The sequence below is a fragment of the Numida meleagris genome, chromosome 1 (genome assembly GCF_002078875.1).
Source record: "Numida meleagris isolate 19003 breed g44 Domestic line chromosome 1, NumMel1.0, whole genome shotgun sequence".
Classification (NCBI taxonomy): Eukaryota; Metazoa; Chordata; class Aves; order Galliformes; family Numididae; genus Numida; species Numida meleagris.
The window spans coordinates 140,203,552-140,223,776 of record NC_034409.1 but is presented as its reverse complement, the minus strand read 5'-3'; the positions used below and the strand labels follow the sequence as shown (position 1 = coordinate 140,223,776).

General features: G+C 35.0%; 1 long non-coding RNA gene across 1 annotated transcript; it reads left to right on the top strand.

Annotated features, from left to right (window-relative positions):
- LOC110392890 lies at positions 217-8,350 on the top strand. The gene is made up of 5 exons (XR_002434683.1): positions 217-466; positions 591-1,247; positions 5,209-5,283; positions 7,638-7,684; positions 8,094-8,350. It is a non-coding gene; the product is annotated as an uncharacterized LOC110392890 (long non-coding RNA).

The window sequence follows — 20,225 nt, the reverse complement described above, 5'->3', positions numbered from 1 at the left end:
GGCTTAGCAATATATTTGATGGAGAGAAGGTTGTAGCATTTCTAAATGAAAAAAAAAGAATTTTGGTGGGATTTGAATCAGGTGCTTTCAATACAGGCACATTTTCCTCTCTCCTTTGTAGCACTTGGGGGTAATGAAACAATTTTATAGGACTGAAATTAGTCACAGAAGAACTTTCTGTATCACTGCCTAAAAGGGGAAAATAATAATTAAGGGAAGAATGTATTGGGGGACTAGTTTACCTTTAGTATGCCTCAGCTTCTGCTGAGTTTACCTGCATGGTGACTACATAAATGTAAGTCTGCAGACCAGCTCCCTACCCAAAACAATGGGGAAAAATTAGGGGTTTGCAGATCTCTGACTGCTAGCTGCATCAGCTGCCATAAGAGAGACTGCCCAAGAGAGGGGGAGACACTGCAGATTTGCCCACCTTTCCTAGAAAACTTCCATTTGATCAACGTAAAAGGTACTTTTTAGGAGATGTTCCACCCCATCAAGAGACAGTTAATCAAGATGGAGGGTGCTTTTCTGGTCACACCTAGGAGAGGGTCCACTGAGCTTCTTCAAAGTGAATTTCGTTCTTTTTGCAGTCTAAGAAGAATTCAGAACAATGAGAAAAGCCACCTACACCTGGCCATCAATAGACAAAGAGTGTGAGCTGCCTGAGAACTTATATAAGGAAGAACAAAAGTTTTTTTCAGTGCCTTGGATATGTTTTTAGATTAATCTGAAATAAACCTGTTAAGGTCGTTCTTTTGTATATACAATGGACTGGTAGTCACTCTAATCTCAGGCAAGAAAGAAATGTACTTCAAAGCTCATGTAATGCTCAGAGAAGCTTCCACTTCCAGGGCTTTATTCAGACTGATCGTACTTTGCTTGCCTTTCTGTGTTCTGATATTTTATGAACAGATGGAATGTTCTGCAAATTGGGATGTGCACATATATGTGGTTGTTGAAAGAGAAAATGTTACTTAGACTAACAGGAGTTCTTAGGTACACCATCTTTATTCATGTGGTGTAACTAATCTAGCATCAACCTGTGCCTTAGAGTTTTGTGTGACTCTATCTTGAGTCAGTGGGAAATTGGGATGTGGTTTTTGTGAGTGTCTCTGAGCCTTTCCTTTCAAATGCAAAGATTTGGGATGCACATGCAGAGAAAAGTGCTTCTCCCATAGGATTCACAAGTATAAGCTGTGGAATGTGCATATGAAAAATAAATCTTGAAAAGTTCTCATTCGTGTAAGGTAAGTAATATTTTTGGGGGAAATTATACAGTTAGGTTAGGTATTATACAATTATAAAATTTTAGGATGTACATTAGTTTATATTGCTATAGAAACAGAAGGATCTAAAATGTTTTGCATGTCATTAATTATTAAGGTGTAATAGATGCTTAGAAAACTTAGTATTTTTCTTTACGTTAACTTCTCAGAACTTAGTTAAAGCTATGGTCACAACCTGGCTCCGTTTTCCCTGGAGTTTCAAATATTTTAATGTATGTAAAGGATCATCACACTGAAAGTATGATAAAATAATTGATCTTCATTATTTACCTTTTCCATCTCAAGCCCAACCTACAGTTCATTACTGCACACATGATTTCTCCGCATGTACCATCATCATTCTTTCCTATGTGCTATTTTTCTCTCATTGAGAAAACAATTTTAATTTCCAAATCATTTCATTGTAGAACTATCAAAGTTACTGAAGGAATCACAGCAACCTATTTAATTTAATCAAAAACCAGAAGAAAAACAATTACACTTCTGTAGTAAGTCATCATTTTCTCTTCTGAGATGTTATTTAATGGAGGAAATCAGTTTTCTATTTTTATGTGTATTAACCAGTGCTGCCATGCTGACCTTTGGTACTCAATTTCAGAGTTTTTATATTATTGCTGGGAGGAGAAGTTACAACTGCAAATCCTTCCAAACCATTTTCTGCTCATTCTGCTCATGAAAGAATTCTGAATTTATACAATCTATTTTGTTATCCTTATGGTGGGAATAAGTATTATTACAGTGATTTGTTTCTTGTCCCTGTCCCTTGTTCCAAAAGACTTCATTCTGACTATTCTTACTATTTGAGCTTGTCTGTAATTTAATTTTCTAGGCTTCATTTTTGGGAAATTCTTAATGATAATGTTGCTTCTGTTCAACATCCCTGTTGTGGATGGGTATTTTATGCCTGTGATGAATTTTACTGTAAATTTTTAGTCAAAAAACATTTTAGCTTTAATGAGAACAAGGTGATTTTGCTCATGGTAAAGAAGGAAGGAAAAAAGTGCACTTTTTTTTTTAATCTTCAGTGTTTCAGATGGAATTCTACATCTGTGGATGCTGACTTCTAGTTTTATAATGTGCCTTTTGAGCACACGTTCACTATGCAGAGAAGGGGGTTACAAGGGGATGTAGGATACAGGTTTTGATTTGCTACACACAGAAGAGTAGCTTGTCAGAAACACAGCATGTGTCTTTTTTTTTTCAAGTAGCCTTTAAATTTTGTGTTGAGTCTTATATTTGTGTTTACTATTGACTTAGATTATTTTCTGAGGAAATCTTTACATATAGTACTATCAGTCAAATGATCAGCTTGAACTTGTAATGAAACATGCCAAAATAGTCTTTGTGGATTAATATACCTTCCAACTTAAAAATGTTATTAGCACACTGAAGATGATGAAAGAGAAGACTGAAAGAGCATCTGGAATTTGTTTTATAAATTGCCAAGTATGTGTATGTTCAGATGTAAACATACTGAAAAAGAAAAAGCAAGAATAATTAATGAAAGATATTTTCAAGTTCTCCCAAGAATGATAGCCTTCATAAATAAATAAATAACTACATAAATGATTACAGATTTGGATTGGGTTTCATTCTCAATTATTCAGATTAATCAAGCTTGAGAACTCTAGAAATTTAGTGGTGGTCTATCAGAATTAACTGTAGTTACTGGAGATTTCTAGGTAAGGGACAGACACAGAAGCTAAGAAAAGTAGTATATTGATATATGTATTGTTTGCTTGGCTCACTAGTTTTCCAGTTTATATCTTTATTTATATAATATGAGGTTGTATCATGATGGAGTCTGGCTGATGCTTTATTCATTACCACCATGAAAAAAAAAAAAGAAAGGATATAACATTATGTTTTGTGTTCATCGCTTAGGTTATACATTAGTCTAAAAAACTAATTGTTGCTCAAATCTTGTCAGTTGTCTCAGAGTTTACTTAAAAGCTTCCAGAGAATCTGAATTCCCAAAGAAACAGGGGGAAAAAATCCCAGAGAAAAAAAAAATCAGATCCTTGCATTTTGATACATCAGTCTGAAGATAGAATATTAAAAGACAACCATTTCCTTAAGTACTTTAGTACATACAGTCCTGCAAGCAAACTTTCTAACTGCATTAGCAACAATGCCACTGCTAAATCTGTTAATCAGGTGTTAATGTACTGAATCTCCTTCATTTTTTTTTTAATCACTACCATGCTACAAAATGTTATAGGAAGTTAATCTAAATGGATATTAACATTTTCAGTTTGCTGCTTCAGGGTCACCATATGAGCACATAAGCTTTTCTCTGCTGTCCCCTTATGACACTGCATCTTACTAAACCACACATTTATGGAGAGGATTGATATGACTTCTGACCTTTAGACTCTGAGCTGTATCTGAATCCTGGCTGCATCAGGCGGACAAATTAACTAGTGCACTATTCTGTTTAACTGTAAGATCTTGCCTATCATGATAATTGTAATGGCACTGTTATGATATTACCGTTAAGGTGCTGTTGCTAGTTCCATTATTGAAACACAGATATTAAGGTGTTGATTATGCAACTACAAAAACAATATTTATGTCTTAGCACTTTAATCAAGTATGAACACAAGAAAGTGAAGACTTTTACTACTGGGCACTGTTTGGGTAGAACCTCACCTGCCTAATTTAGACATTTTTTATCTTTGGACTTCTTATTATACTATCCATATAATGAACTGTGTGTGCATGGTGGAGTTGAGGTTCTATTCACCTTCAGAGAGTGAACCTGTCTCCATGTATTTCTCTATTATCCCCGTGGAGGCCTTTGATTGCAGCTTCCATTTTCCTTTGACTGTAGGAGTAGTGTATGAAGTTTGTTCAGGGTGAAGTAGTGGGAGACATGGGATAGGACACAGACTCTTGTATCACCTTGGATTTTTTGGTAACTTAGAACTTACATTTTGAATATTCAGAACATTTTGATCTGGCAAAATTAAGTAGTGTTTAGGACTACATTCGCAGACCGTTTTGAGATGTGGAATTAACCTTCTCAAATTTTAGCTTTTTGAATGTCAGTCTTTAAATTTAAACCAGCCCCTTAAGCTTCTTCTATAGTCAATTAAAGACTACTGTTATTACTCATTTACATACCTATTTTCAAATGGGAATCAAAGTTCTCTAGAGGTGTTTCTTTCTCTCCAGTCATAAAATGGTAGCAATAATAATAAAAAACAAGAATATCTTAAGTTTAGACATCTAATACATAGAACCATATGTTAAAGCAGATAATTCATCTTCTGTGATAGTAAGGCTGAGATATAAAGCTAAACTAAGCTTTGAGGTTTTGTTTTTCACTACTAGAGAGCACTGCAGCACTTTCATACATAGAAGGAGAAGTCAAACAAAATACAATTATGCAAGACAAGAACAGCTAATGTGCAGTAATACATCTGTGCAAAGAGAGATAATTTTTTTTTAAATGAGAGAAGTTAGACTTGTGACTAACTGGTGTATATGGGGAATCTTGAATAAGAGGTTTGACAGTTTGGACTGAATTTCTTTCCTCAGAATGATAATGTCACTTTCATAAAAACCAGTGTTCCGATATTTAATAATGTATAAAGATAATCATCAAACTATACTGGTCATGCTGGAATTTGCGATGTGGAATCACAGAATGGTTTGGGTTGGAAGGGATATTTAAGATCATCTAGTTACAACCCCCCTGCCCTAGGCAGGGACACCTCCCACTAGACCAGGTTGCTCAAAGCCCCATCCAGCCTGGCCTTAAATGCCTCCAGGGAGGGGGCAATAGTTCATAATGTATTGTATTTTCTCATTTATATTTATTATGACATTATTATGTATTCATTATTTACTTTGCTCCTTTTTGTTTCTGGTGATTTTGGGTGATTATTATATGACTATTTGATTACAATCATTACAGGAATTCTATTGGATGTAGGAGTCGCGTAGCACTAAGCACATTATTGTGGAAATGGTGAACAACAACATGCAAAAGGTACTAATCAAAAGCTTTGCTTTCTTTCTTCATCTCTCTGGAGACTGAGCTGATGACTGATTTAATGTCAGAGGAGGTATTTTAGTTTATTCTGCTGCTTACTTACTTGAGTGCCACTAAATAGTAGTTTCAAAATAGTTATAGCACAAATTGTTTTCATTTCTTGTGATCTCTCCTTCTTCATGCCAAATTTGTGTTTGCAGATGTTTTGAATAGTAGGGATGAAAAAGACATTCTCTTTCATGAATACTAACCCTGTGGAAATTCATGTCCAGCTAAAAGTCTTTACCCACAAATATCTGACTTCTGCCTGAATATAATCAACTATATGCAAAGCAGCAGGCAACACGTGCTATCTCTGCACAAACTGAGCAGTAATTTATTTTTGGTCTAGTAAATTTTACAGAATTGAGGAAGTAATAAATGACAGGTCAGCTGCCTTGGCTCTTCTTAAAATAGTGGCTTTTATTAATGTCATATATCTTGCATCACTGTTGCCTCACATATCCAGTGAATACTAGAAAGCAATTCTTAGCAAACAGGATATTGCTCACAATAAAGTTCAAAATTTAGCAAATAAACTCAAGGTAAGTGCTGTAAAATCACAATTAAAATTCTGTGCTTTTAACCATATTGCCAAGACTAAGGTGGGCATAGACTGCCTTTTTTTTTTTAATTTGTTCAAATTATCTGTTAATATAGCAAAGTGCAAATTAATTTGTAAGAGTATATTAAAGCTCACTGTATTCTTTTTCTGCAGACAAACTTCTAAGAAAATGTCATATTTTAGAAGAGTTTAACAAAGAGAATCTCTGTTTTACAGCTGATGCAAAATTAATGTATTAGTCAGAATGAAAAATAATACTCTGGACAGACTATTTGAAGATATTAATGAATTTTTGAAGTATTTTAGTGAGCATAGTGAATATATACATTCATTTGTCCTCGACTGCTAGTTCACAGTGACAATTCTTTATGAAAGCAGTTTTTGTAGAATAAGTTATTACTTTGTATAAACTAATGGTGCAATAAATTTTTTCAGTAACATAACAGAATTGTTTTAGCTATTAAAAATTTCATTCAGCATACAGAGTTATTCTTCATTCTCTTCTGGTGCCTCTTGTTTAATAGATATTCAGGTTATTTTTTTTTTTCAATCTTGTTAATACAGGAAAAAACACTTCATAATGTTTTCTGCACATAACAGTAGTTATTCTAAACTTGTCAGCAATAGATGTTTTAATAATCAAGACATTTATTTCAAAACTGTCTTCTAAGCCTAGACTTATCTCCCTAGCTTCAGGTCTTTCTCTAAGTGGTTGGTTGCCTTAGTTTCTCAAGATGGTGGAAAGAGAGAAATAAAAACCTGCAAAGGGTCATTAAAGTATCTGGGCCAAATCGAACATTGGGATGAGGATCTGTGCTTCTGTAGTAGCTCTTCTCTTGCAATGTATTTATTACTGACTGTGAAACTTCTGCTGCTGGACCACAGATATTTTGATAGTAAATTTCCTTCTTATTTCCAGATGGAAAACATTTGAAAATAATTAAATACATTATATAAGTGATCTTCTGCCTAATCTAATCTTAGAAAGTCTCTTGAGCTAATAGAGCAAATTAACACATATAAAGACATAACTTTTCTGGTGACATATGATACAGAGAAATGTTTGGAAACCCCTCTGTATAATGCTCTACAGGTAAAGATGGCTGCACTGACAGCATTCCTGATGTAATTTTGAACAAACAAAATTGCAAAACTAATTGTGAGGCAAATTTCGTAAACAGAATACTTTTGAAAACTTCAGGGACATTGGACTATTGCTGAAAGTAAAGATTTTAAAAGTTATATGTGTCCAGGGGATGTGAATTTTTTATAGTTTAATGCTTTATACAGAATTCCCACAAATTTGATTAGATGCATACAAAAGATATTTTATACTCTTATTAGGCATGTGATGCCATTTTATGATGTATTTTGCTCAACTTCAGCCACATAATATGATTCTGTTATTCTATGATTCTAATATTCAGATGTCCAAGTCTAAGCTTGGTATTAGATTTAAATTGTCTGTTTTTGAATGAAACACTCTTTTCTTGTTTTCTTCACTGTAGGAATGTCCACTTTAGGTTTAAATATCTGACTTTTAGGAGATTGAATTAGGACAAATTAATCCCTTACATGTTGTACTCTGAAATCCAGTGAAAAATAAGTTGAATTGCAGAAATTGCAATTTTTGGGTCAGGCTGAGATTCATTTCCAATTTTAGTTTTCTTCCCATACGTAAACAGGTGTGAAATAAAAATATTGAGCTTTGTACATGCTGATCTTGGGTTTCTTGTTCTTTAAACAGGCTTTTAAAATGTCAGGAGAGCACGGATGCAATAACAATTGCACTAGGTATCTTTATTTATTTCCTTACTTCTGAAAATTAACAAATTGTTCTGTCCTCTTATTTTACTTTCTCTGCCACTCGTAGAAAAGAATTGAGAAATATTTTATGGAGATAATAATTTATATTGTACCAAAGTCTTTGCTAACTTTTCCCCTGATACGGCCTTTAATGTGGAATGATTTTCAATGCAGTAAACACAGTCAGCATTGTGGAAATAAATTGGAAGGGATCATGGGATAGTTTATTAAAGCTGTCAACTCTTTTTATTCTTCAGATGAATGCTATCCACGCTGAAGGGCAGTTTACTTCTAATTGATGATCAATAGAAACTTTGCGAAAGTTAAATCTGGATATTAATTTGAAGTACTTACTTCTTTTAACCTTGTTCTCTCATTGATCTTGATGTCTGGAAAGTTTCAGGACACGAGACTTACAGAGACCTGGGCCTGCTGTGATCCTCTTGTAGTATGACCACCTTTTTCATATTCACAATTTTGGAAAAAGAAGCAATATCTGAATGAAATATCTATTTCTGTTTTATACTATAGAAAGTAGTATTTCAAGGTTTGTTCATTCCAACAATTCCTGTCGTTATTACTGTTTTTTTAATTATTATTTTTTAATCTGTGAAGAACCTATGACACCAGGAAAGACTATAAAAAACAAACAAACAATCGAAAACTTTGTATTTTAGCTAATTTCTGGTTATGGAACGTTTTAAGCTATAAAACACAGTTGCAGCTTTTTAATTTTAGCTGCTTTTTTCCTGAATCTGATTCTTGCATAACAAGTCCAGCATGTGTGTGCAAGAGTCCTTCATGTTCTCCAAAACCTGATCAAAATATGATGTGTATTCCATTCTGTGACAAAATTTGTTTTGGTGTGTAATTTTTGGGAACTAGTTTCTGATAACCATAATCAAACTGCATTATTCATTATTTCCAAAATGCACTGAGTTTTGCACAGCAAAATAAATACGAAAATCACAGCCCTTTTCAAAATTTTCTGTATGGCTATCCATTAATTTTCTAGATGAAAATGTACCGGACAGTTTAAACTTAATATACATGCAAATTTATTTAACTGCTTGTAAGATCACTATATTTCTTGTTCTTATTTATTTACTCATTTTTAAAATTTTGAATAGAGCAACAATAGCAGATACATTTATAGTAATATGCAGTACTTAGTTCTTCAACCTGAAATTGCAAATTTGTTTTAAGTTTAGTAACAGTTTTTCAGGTGACCTTAATTTTATATTTGATTTTTTTAAATAGGGTCATGCAATTACAATTTTAGGATCAAAATGTGCACTGGTGACATTAGAAATATTTCTCAGTATTTTTTATAATTGTTGTCCTGTATGTTGGTTTATAAAGGAGTGTTTCTTTATAGGATTTTATTTTTCCACTGAGCTAAGGATTTTTAATATTGAGCATTTCGTATTTTATAAATGGAATAAATGAGAGTCAGACAACTTTGAACTTTGCACTACCATATCAGTTGGCTGCTGACAACGCTCGTTAGAGATCTGGATAACCACAAACAGGGATGGAGCACTCATTCACTCAGAATAAAGAGAACTGCAAGGTCAGAAAAACTATTCCTCCTTCTTCTTTTGACATATATTTTAATTGTTAATATTTTAATTGTTAGCTATTGAGATTAATATGTAATGGTTAATATTTATACACTTCATAATTCTACTCAATAGGGTTAATATGAAAGGAAATAATGTATTCAGACATTAGTACTCATAGCAAATGTTTTACTTATTAATAAGAGATTTGATGTATGCATACCTTTATTCTTGTTGGCCTTGGTAATTTCAAGTTCTCAACCATCATCATGTTGTTTCTCATGCACTATACATAATTATACTGATCTTATGACATACATAAACACAAAAAGAGCCAGAATATGCAAAATGAAGTGACAGTAGAAGTTGCACATCTGAAAGTTCTTTTCCCAGAGTGGCTCTTAATTATCCACACGCAGCAAAATTAATTGGAATTTTCTACGGTGAATTATCTTGTGGAAAATCTGCTCACTGAATACCATACACACCGTGGACGGTGTTTTCGGTGGTGTTTTACTACTGTTATAATAATTACTTTTAAGTTTGGGTGCCCTAAAATTTTAATTTTGTTGCTGTAAACATTGAAATCATTTTTTCTTAGACAAGTTACTATGGGTATTTTGAGGATGAAAAGGCATGGAATTTTTTGTAAAAATTCAAAGTACACTTGCATACTACAAACACACTTTGTCCCTAGCTGAACATATTGTGATCAGTCTTTGCTTTGTCATGATCCTCCTCATGTTTTAAAGAACTTAATCTTTGGAAGACTAGAAGTCTAAGCTACAGTTTAATATACATTTTGAGCCAGCATCACTGTGAGATGTGGCAGCGCACCTCTTCTTGCAGGTTCTTGTATCTTTGTCCTGTGCTTTTACCTGCAGTGAGCCAGACTATGGGGCTGAGCAGGCTGGATTGCTTTTTTAGAAGGATCCTGTCCATAAATGCTTGTAGCAATGTAAAACAGGGTCTGATGTGAAGACAGGAATAAGGGAATATAAGGATGGAAGGAATCAGGAGAATAGGCGATGATTTTTTAAAATAATTTTTTCAGCATTTGCATTAAATTGTGTCCTAGCTGACTTACATTTGCAGAAAAAAAATCCTTTGTATTCCATACGAAGGTAACCAATACAAATTTTTATGACCTGAGAATATCTGACTGACTAGATGATTTTATAGAGAGCCTGTACTTTTTAGACAGCAGTTCAAGTAATTCATTTGTAATTACCTCCTCAATGAGCAATAATATGAAAACTCTATGTTCCAGTCAGCAGAAAGGATACTTACTCTGGGACAATGAGTACCTTAAAAAATTAGCATATCGCTATGAAGCCTCTCACCTTTGTTTCACTTCAAATCAGATCTGTGCTGGTAATAACTGAAAGCTGTACATCTGTCATGGCTATTAGTGATAGATGAATTGAAGCTCTCAGTCTAACAGAAGAGCTGAAGAAATAATTTATATGCAAACAGAACAAGCCCTTCACCTTTAATGCCAATCTTGTCAGAGTGAGGTCATTCACAGTACAGCCTGGGAAATGCTCTGTTTCTACTGCTGAGGGTTGAACTCTCCATACAGTACTGCCAATCTTGCACAGACTGTATTTCCTTGTGAGATGATGACAATGATAATAGTTTACCTTTTGTAGTCCAACATTCATTGATGTTGTTTCTCCAGGATGGATCAGAGAGAGCAGGTTGCTTATGGAAGTGGAACCCCTTCAGAAGCCAAGGTGCCTAGGCAAGCTGAGCCTATGAAATGCACTTAGAATCATAGAATAATTTGGGTTGGAAAAGACTCTCAAGATCATCAAGTTCAGCCATCACCTGGCACTACCAAGTCCACCACTAAACCATGTCCTTAAGTTATACATCCACATGTTTTTTAAGTACCTCCAGGGATGATGACTCCACCACTTCCCTGGGCAGTCCCTTCCAATATCTAACCACACTTTCTGTGAAGAAATTCTTCCTCATATTCAAAATAATTTTCCCTTTACACAAATGGTGGCTATTTTCTTGTGTTCTATTACTTATCACCTCGGAAAAGAGACTGACATAATCCTAGCTGTAACTTCCTTTTGGGTAGTTGTAGAGAGCAATGAGGTCTCTCCTCAGCCTCCTTTTCTCTATATTATACAACTCCAGTTCCTTCAATTTTTCCTCGTAACTCTTGTTTTCTACTCCCTTTACCAGCATCACTTCTCTTTTCTGAACAAGTTCCAGCACCTCAATGTCTTTCTTGTAGGAGGTTCTTTTAATACATGCATACCCGATGGCGAGATTAAGACACAATGGGTCAAATGTTAGCCTGACCAGTTTATTACAAATCCTAGTTGCTTAGGGAGATGGGGAAGGGAAGGCGGGCGATAGAAAAGAGATAGGAAATAAAAGCAAGGAATCTTTGTAGAAAGCAAGAGAGATAGTCACCACTATGCGTCCAGCATTGTTTGTAGTGCAGACGCTGATCTTCAGTAGTGATGGGTCACCAGGGGGTCGTTGTTCAGTTGATGACCGCTTCGGTTGATGACAGCTCCAGCTGACAACCGCTTCGGTTGACGACAATTTCCAACAGCAGTACGAACTTATTTATAAGTCCGAAGTGGTCGAATCAGCTCTCTTTGGAGTGACAGCTCAAATCCAACGTGGTTGAGTCAGCTCTCTTTGGAGTGGCAGCTTCTGGCTTTGGGATCTCAGCAGAAACTCCTTTGTTCCCATCTTCCGGGCCTTGCCAGCAGATAAGAGGGAGCATGGAGGTGCCAACCCACATCCTGTTTTTCACAGGATATGATGGTATCATTCCTCAGTCTCCCATACCAAGCTGGAGTTATTTGGTCACAGGCCAGAGCTTCTGCCAGTAAACATTCCTGAGCATTCTCTTCCTGAGGCAAAGAGCTCTGAAGGAAATGCTTTCAAATGTTCACAAGGTGATGTTGATTACCACATGGCGACACCCAGTGTTCGCTTCCTTGGTAAGTCAGTTAGAGTCTTATCACAAAAGATACCTCAGAAAACAAGCTTTGAACCAAAAAAAAAAAAGGATTCAGACATTCAGTCTGGAGAAAAGGAGAGTTGGGGAGACTGTATCAGTCTCTACAATGACCTGAAGGAAGGTTGTGGTGAGGTGGGTGTCGGCCTCTTCTCCCATGTAACAAGCTGTAAGACTAAAAGGAATGGCCTCAAATTACACCAGGGGAAGTTCAGGTTGGATGGTAGGAAATACTTCTTCACCAAAAGAGTGGTCAGGGACTGGAATGGGCTGCTCAGGGAGGTGGTGGAGTCACCTTCTCCGGAGGTGTTCAAGAAACATTTAGATGTTGTACTGAGGGACATGGTTTAGTGGGAAATATTGGTGATAGGTGAATGTTTGGACTGGATGATCTTGGAGGTCTTTTCCAACATTGGTGATGCTATGATTCTATTATTCTATGAAATTCAGGCAAAAATGACAGATTAAAATTTTGAAAAACTCATTACAATAGCCAGAGAGGTCAATGTACACACTGTAACTCTATATTATTTGTGAATATCCTAAGATGATAAATTCTGTGGTTTGTTGTGTTTTTTATTTTTTTTTAAATTTTCTGTACCTGAGAGAATTAGAGATGGGTGAACAAACTATGCATGACAGATGTTAGTCACGTTACTTAATGCATGACTCAAATGAAAATGCATATTACAATGATGTGCATGATGTTTGGTAGAGGAACAATACAGAGAAGAAAAGCATTAGAGAAGAATAAACTAGCAAAAGAGGGTATATATTGAAATTTCCTCAGTTTTCCTTTTGGATGCAGAATTGTTGAGCTTTTTTTTTTTTCTTTTTGTCCCTTGCTGCTTACAGATTTTGAAAAGACAGAAAGAAAAATCTGAAAATATTTTAGATCTTGCTGGAAAGTCAATTTTTCCGTTAGCTGTTGCCAATTGGCTATTTCTGGAAAGGGAACTGAGAGTTTCTTTGTGTATATTTCAGAAAGAAGGAAGAAGTTTTTTTATCAGACAAGTATAAAATGCCTAAAATGAGCAAGAATGTAATTATCTGCATTTTATCTTCCCCTGCAGGTTTATGTGATGGAGAGACGCTGGGGTATTGGAGAGGAGAAAGCTGTAGATCTCCCATTAGCACTACCAAATTCAGTGCACATCTTCAAGATTTTACAGCCCATCTGATTTCACTGCTGCTGCTAGTGGTTAAGATCGAATGTAAAGGCGGATCTTTAAAAAAATGCAATCTTTTCAAGAGGGTCACAGTTAGCAGAGTTGTCTGAAATGTAGTAGAGGTGAACAGGAAATGTGTAACATTACTTATTTGCCATAGGGATATTACTCACATACATGTAACATTCAATAATTTCTGAATGAGAATGAGATGAATGAGATAAAGAGGGGGATTCATTAACAGGAAAGCCAGAATACAAGACTTTAAAACTCAAAGGCAGGAAAATATGACTTGGAAAAAGAAGAGGTTGGGGCTGCCTCAAGGGTTGTCTTCCTTTTGAGGAATCAGGCCTGAAGCAAGGGCAATATCACCTGAGAGGAGAACAGTCTACTGCTGCTGGTACTGGTATCCCAACACCAGAGATCACCTGTTCATAATGTGTGATACAGCCAGAAAGATGACCTTATAAAAAGGTATTCAAAAAACATGATGCAGTACAGCTTATAAGTTGAGTATCAGGTCATCCATGCCATGGACAGTGGAAATCAAAAAGACACCTTCAGTTCTTCCAAGAAAGGACTTAACAGGGAAGGTTTCTCTATTGACTAGAGACGGAACCTAGGAGCCTAAGTTAGATACCTCAGATGAGGTCTGATATTTAATACTGGCCTGGATCTCAGAGGTTGGCATGGTAAGGAGGGGGGAAAGCAGAGCTAACAGAGGATAAGGAACTAGCTCTCAAGCAGGAGGTAGGGGAGAGGGATGTGAGAGACTAATAGCAGTCATTTACAGTGAGGTAAAAATGAGTTAAAAGGAAATTATAGCCTCTGTTATCTGTGGAAAGGACTAATAATTACTAGGTGAGTTTAATTCATAGAGTTGTGACTGTATTAGGCTATATCTCCACATCCTCTTGCTTCTCATGCGTGTCAGGGACAAAAGGCCTATAATATTTCTCTAGTTTGATCTCTGATACAATATAGATCAAAGAACCTTGCTCTGATTCCTGCATTGCACCTATAATTTTGGATTGAACTATGACATATCTTGGTTATAGATAGAATAGCTGCTTAATGGTCCATCAGAAAGTAATGAAAAATCACAGCTTATGGCCTCAACTCATCTATGTAAGAGAAAGACTTTTCTAGTGCCAAGAATGCTCTGATTTTTAGTTCTCAAACTAGTTCAGTAAAATTTAAACATCACACTTCTGGTAAAAACTCTCTCAAAACTGCATTTCAGTAACTGAAAATTCTGAAAACAGTCTAAGTAATCTTTTATTGCTATGTTCAATGTGTATATCATTGTATTTTTCACCTGAAACTGGGCTCAAATACATTTTTTTATTGAGTCAGCCTACAGCACAAGGTTAGGAGTAAACATGTACATTATTTTATTATAAATTTTCTGTTACCTGCACATAATGCTTTTACAATAGCCAAACTGTGCCGAACGTTCAGATCAGCGCTTCAGAGCATTTATGTCCTAAAAGCAAAACAGGCTCAATACATGAACACAAATCAACAACTGGCAATAGCATAGCATATAACACACTTGCAAACTGCCTTATAAATACAAAAAATGAAGTGCAAAGTAGAGAAGAATGTTTGCCTTTAAGCTACTCCTTTCTAACTTGTAAATATAATCTCAGGTTTCTTCATAAGCAGACTTGTATTATTCTGTATTTCCATTAGTTATTCAGAGAATTTCATCTGACTGCCCTGTACTGAAGGACCTCTTTTTATCTTCATAGAACCAGAATAATGAGACCATAAAAGTGATGGAATCTGCACTTCTTTCTTCCTATTTGTGAGTTTCACTTCATTTCATTCTCTTTCCTTTAAGCAAAAGAAGGCAGCATTGCTATCCTGAGATTTTTTCCTTGATTAGGAATACACATACATGGAAAATCCAATCATGGAAAAAACATTTTAAATTGTAAATAGGTATAGAAATCAATACTGTTAATTCACCACTCAATTTTAAGACTTTTTTTCTTTCCTCTCCACCCATTATTTCCAGTTACTCAGTGTGTGGAGATTCAGTTGAAATGAAGACATGGTGAAGCTAGATAGTTTACTTAAATGTATACAGGCATTTTGTGGAGTAATATATACTATATTCTTCTGACTTCTTGTCCTTCCTAGGGTTCTTTTACTCAAGTGCTATAATGTATCAAGTAAATCATTGCTTGACATTGCTGGGTGATTTGAAAAATGAAGTTTACATGTGAACAGTGGAACCTGAGCAGGCTGGGCTCATAGTTAAATGAGGAAAAAGTACTCCAATTTTTTTCCGGTTGTTTAGTTTGGAAGCAGTCTAGGGCACTAATATAACCTCCCCAAGATAATGTGATCAGCTAAATCAAAGGCTTTTGCAGGCTTTAAAAAAACTGAGGCCAATCAGATGGCAATTATCCACTGCTATTCAGCATTTACGTAGAACCTGATTCTGATAGTAGTTTCTTTTTTTTTTTTAAAGAAGTTCTCTTTTATTTATAATTTATATGCATCTCAATAAATGTCAGTAGCAGCTTCTGTAACAGCTTTCCAGAAGCATTTTTATCATGAGTTAGATAACAAATTAACTATTGTCTTCAGTCTGTCTAGGAATATAGTTAAATTTACTGTACTTTGGACAAACTGAAACTAAAAGCAAAAAAAAAAAAAAATTAAATTTGGATGCATTGATTTAAAGCTTAAAAAAAATTGTCAGCTCTATAAGCTAGCTTTTTTTTTTCTCTCTCTTAGTATTGTACCTTTCAGTTCTTTTATGTAATAGAGAAGACAAAGCTTTTGGAAAAAAAAATCTACAAAAAATATTTTAAACCTGCTAATGTTTAAGCTTCTAATGGATAATGCTCATCAATACCCATTATCTTAAAAACAATATTTGCAATAATGTAAGGAATCATGGGAAGTCGGTAGCATGTTAAGAACCATAGTTTTCTGCTCATGGAAATTCCTGTGCCTGCAACCAGTGCTTATGTTCAAATTGCTGCCTAAGTAGTTAATGCCATCTACACATCCAGTTTCCACCATGGCAACGATTAAGCACCCACTTTGCTCCATGGCAACTGCTCTTAGGTTTTGCAGTAGCTTTCAACAGGACCAATCCTTAATGGATCTAATGTCCTAACTGAGAAAAGATAATAAATGTTAAGTCTGCAGGGCGAGACAGTGAGACATTTTCACTTGCCTACTCTTTCCTTGATCCACGCTGTTGTCTTCCCTATTGTACAGAAATCTCTGAAGCAGAAAAAAAGCATAAAATATTATGTGGTTTGGAAGAAGGAGCTAGTGCTGTTTCAGCTGCGTTTCTAAACTAGATTAATCAGCAATAATGATTAATGCTATTAAAAATTCAGTAACTTAGTTTTCCACTTTTAACTGTTTAAACATGTTACTTGGTTTACTGTAAAGAGACAACCTGCTTAGAAAAAATGCTATATATATATAATTGTGTCAAGAATTAATCCTGTCCCAACTTCCCAACTCCCCTTGCCTTTTAGTTGAACACTTGAACAATGAAAACACAAGACTTCGTAGGAAAAACAGTGCATGTTTTCATACAACATGGAGGAACTGATGGCTTTACATTCAACATAAACACATCTCAAGATATGATATTCCACAGTAGCAGCTATTGTAGCAACTGATCAAAAATGTGGCCAAACTGTGATCATACCTTTAAAAGTATTTCAAATAGAGGCCAAAAATTCTTGTTTTTCATCTCCAGTGAAATAGCAGGAAGCAACACTTGTGTAAATAAGCTGGCTTACAGGTTCTTCTATATTACTGCAATTTTAGAAGAGAGATTTTTCTGTGGAGATTCTAATTTTAAAATTGTTTACTTCTTGAATATGAGACCCAGAGAAGGTCTGGCTTCACAGAGCAAAGGAACTGACCTGTTACAGCCTGTTCATGCAAATGCTCCCACTGTTACCACGTCTGTTCAAAAAACCACTGCATCGTGCCCTACTTATGTTGATGCCAACACAGATTTCTGAGAGAGACGTTAAGGACTATGTTCTGAGCATTTGTTTATATTTATGAAGAGCACTTGTTGAATTAGCTTTCCTGGGCTTTGGGAACTCTTAACAACCATAAAAAATTCCATTGTATATAATAGGAAATATTGCAAGTAGCTCCTCCTCCACCATGACAGCTGCATACAAATTGACAATTGGTATCCACTAGAGTCAATATCAGAAACAGAAAGTTACTAAGCATCATGTCTATGGAATAGCAAATTCAGATTCTGACAAGATGTTTAATCAAACTTAGTATACATCGGAAAAAAAAGCTAGCCTTGCATGTAATAGCAATAATTTACATATTATATGAAACAGTTACTTTAGATTATCTGGCAGTATTAATCAGCAATAATATTGATTAATAATAGATTCAACATTCATCAAAGAACAGGACAGCAAGAAATGTCATTTTAGAATCATAGAATGGCTTGGGTTGGAAGAGACCTCAAAGATCCTCTAGTTCTAACTCCCTGCCGTGGGTAGGGTTGCCAGCCATTAGATCAGACTGTCCAGGAATCCACCAAGCCTGGCCTTGAATGCCCCCAGAAATGGGGCAACCACAACTTCTCTGGGCAACCTTTGCCAGTGCCTCACCACCTTCTTAGTGAAGAATTTCTTTCATTTTAAAGTAGGAATGAATCTCAGATTCTAAAGTTAAATTTTATTTTTGCAGTCTGAAATACAAAAATCAAATAAAAATCAAATCCTATTAAAAATAAATTTGCAGGGGTCAAAAAGTTATCTTTTGAGTATGATATGATTCTTTGGCATTTTCTGACAGAAACATCCACAAATTTGTTGAGTCCAGGTTGTCCCAGTCAGGTATTTAATTCGATCATGAAATTTAGAGCAATGCCTGAAGGCAATGCTGAACAACTTTCTCCAAAGTAAATCAAAAGATTAGCAATGCATTTATTATTAGTAGTAGTAGTTTTGTATGGGCTTTTGGTCATTTTTTTTTCCTTTTAATTTTCTTAAATAGTGAATTGTGCTAAGTATTTCTAGATACAATTCAGTGATTAAACTAGAAAGTTCCTTCTGTTAAGATCTGTCTGGTCTTTCTCTCTGAAACTGGAGAGAATACCCTCTTTGGATCTTGCCAGTTTTTAAGCATTTCAAAGAAATATGTCTCCACTTATCTGTAACTTCAGCAACCTCAGAGAATTTACAAAAAAATACATAATTTTCTCTTGTAGATCTCTGTTTAGAATGCTTAAAGGTAAAATAATTTATATAAATTATCCTTTCTTTCACTTAAGACTAATAAGTCTATAAATCGTTGAGATTATTCATCTATTCAAAATTTCTGATGCTTCTTATGTTACGGCAACTACCACAATCATTTCAGAACTGTAAAGTCATCTATTTTCTGATTATCTGGAAATTGAATTGATTTGGGCTAGTCTAGTTTGAAAAGTGAGGGAAGAAAGGAAAATCTAACTTAAATGTAATAAATCTATCCTCGTCATCACTCAGTCGGAAAACTTGATCTTTGCTAGGAAAGTTTGATACAATGGTCCTTAGTACTTGATGGAAAAGGACTGTCTCTTTTTCTACAAAAAGAGCACTACTAATAAGTTACTAGATGATGTATGTGTCTGTGCTAACTACATAGCATATTACTATTATTGTGGAACTGTTATTTCATTACCATCTGAACATCAGCTTGTAAATGTAATAAGTGCTAACACACTGACTTTATTCTGGAGATAATTATGCTGGCTAAAAGGAAGTATAACATTATCAGTGGGAAATTCTTCTAATCTGTAATAAATATTTCTTTGATTGATGTCGTACTGAGATAATGTCTGTCAATCATATATTTTAATGAATTCTATAGCATATAAAACAAAATTTAGGCAGTCATGAAACGTAATGGTAGATTTGCACAAACCTGCTCCCAGATTACATATATACACATATAATATACAATTAAGTTAAGATGTTTAACTTAAGATGTGATGTTGTAATAGAGGTGTTAATCTTCATTACCAGTATGGTGTTGAACAACTCAACTTTTAGAGCAAGGGAGTTCCATCTTTTCATGAATTAATTTTGGAGTATCTGATGGTGTTTTTGGTTCTGCTGCATGTATGTTTGCATACGGGGTGATCAGGAAGAAATTAAAAGTTACTATAAATCTGTAGAATGTGCATAGTTCCATGGAAATTTTACTTTATGTTTTGCAAATTCTCTTATGGAATCCAGATACTGCTTGCAACAAAACAGTAAGATTTATAGAGTGAAAGAGCAAATAAGTTCCTTGCCTACCAGATGGAAAAAAAAATATTCGTTTTGAAGCCATTTTCCTTCTGTTACTACTAATACAATGCATCCCTTTACCTCTTAGAAAGAGTTCAGTAGAAAAGAACCCCCCCCCCCAAATTAGATATTATTTGAATTATATATTCTTTTTTTTCCAGTGTTAGACATAAACATGCATAATTCATTGTCTGAAGCACTGGAGAAAAGGGTGACTTTTAGCTTCTAAGAAAATAAGGTTCTTATACGTCTTTTTCAGGAAAAGTAAACTATACGCTTTCTCTGTTCAGTCTACTTATATTAAATTATGTAGGTATTTAAAAAAATCTTTGTAGATTTCCATATTATATAGGCCAAGAAATCATCTGTGTAATGGGGAAAATAACTGTGTAAACACCAAGGGCAGTGGATACTTAATTATGCCAACTGTGATTCTGGACTGAGTTAATTACACTTGCTGTTGATAATCACTGAAAGTACATCTCTTCCACTCTGATGCCAAATTTC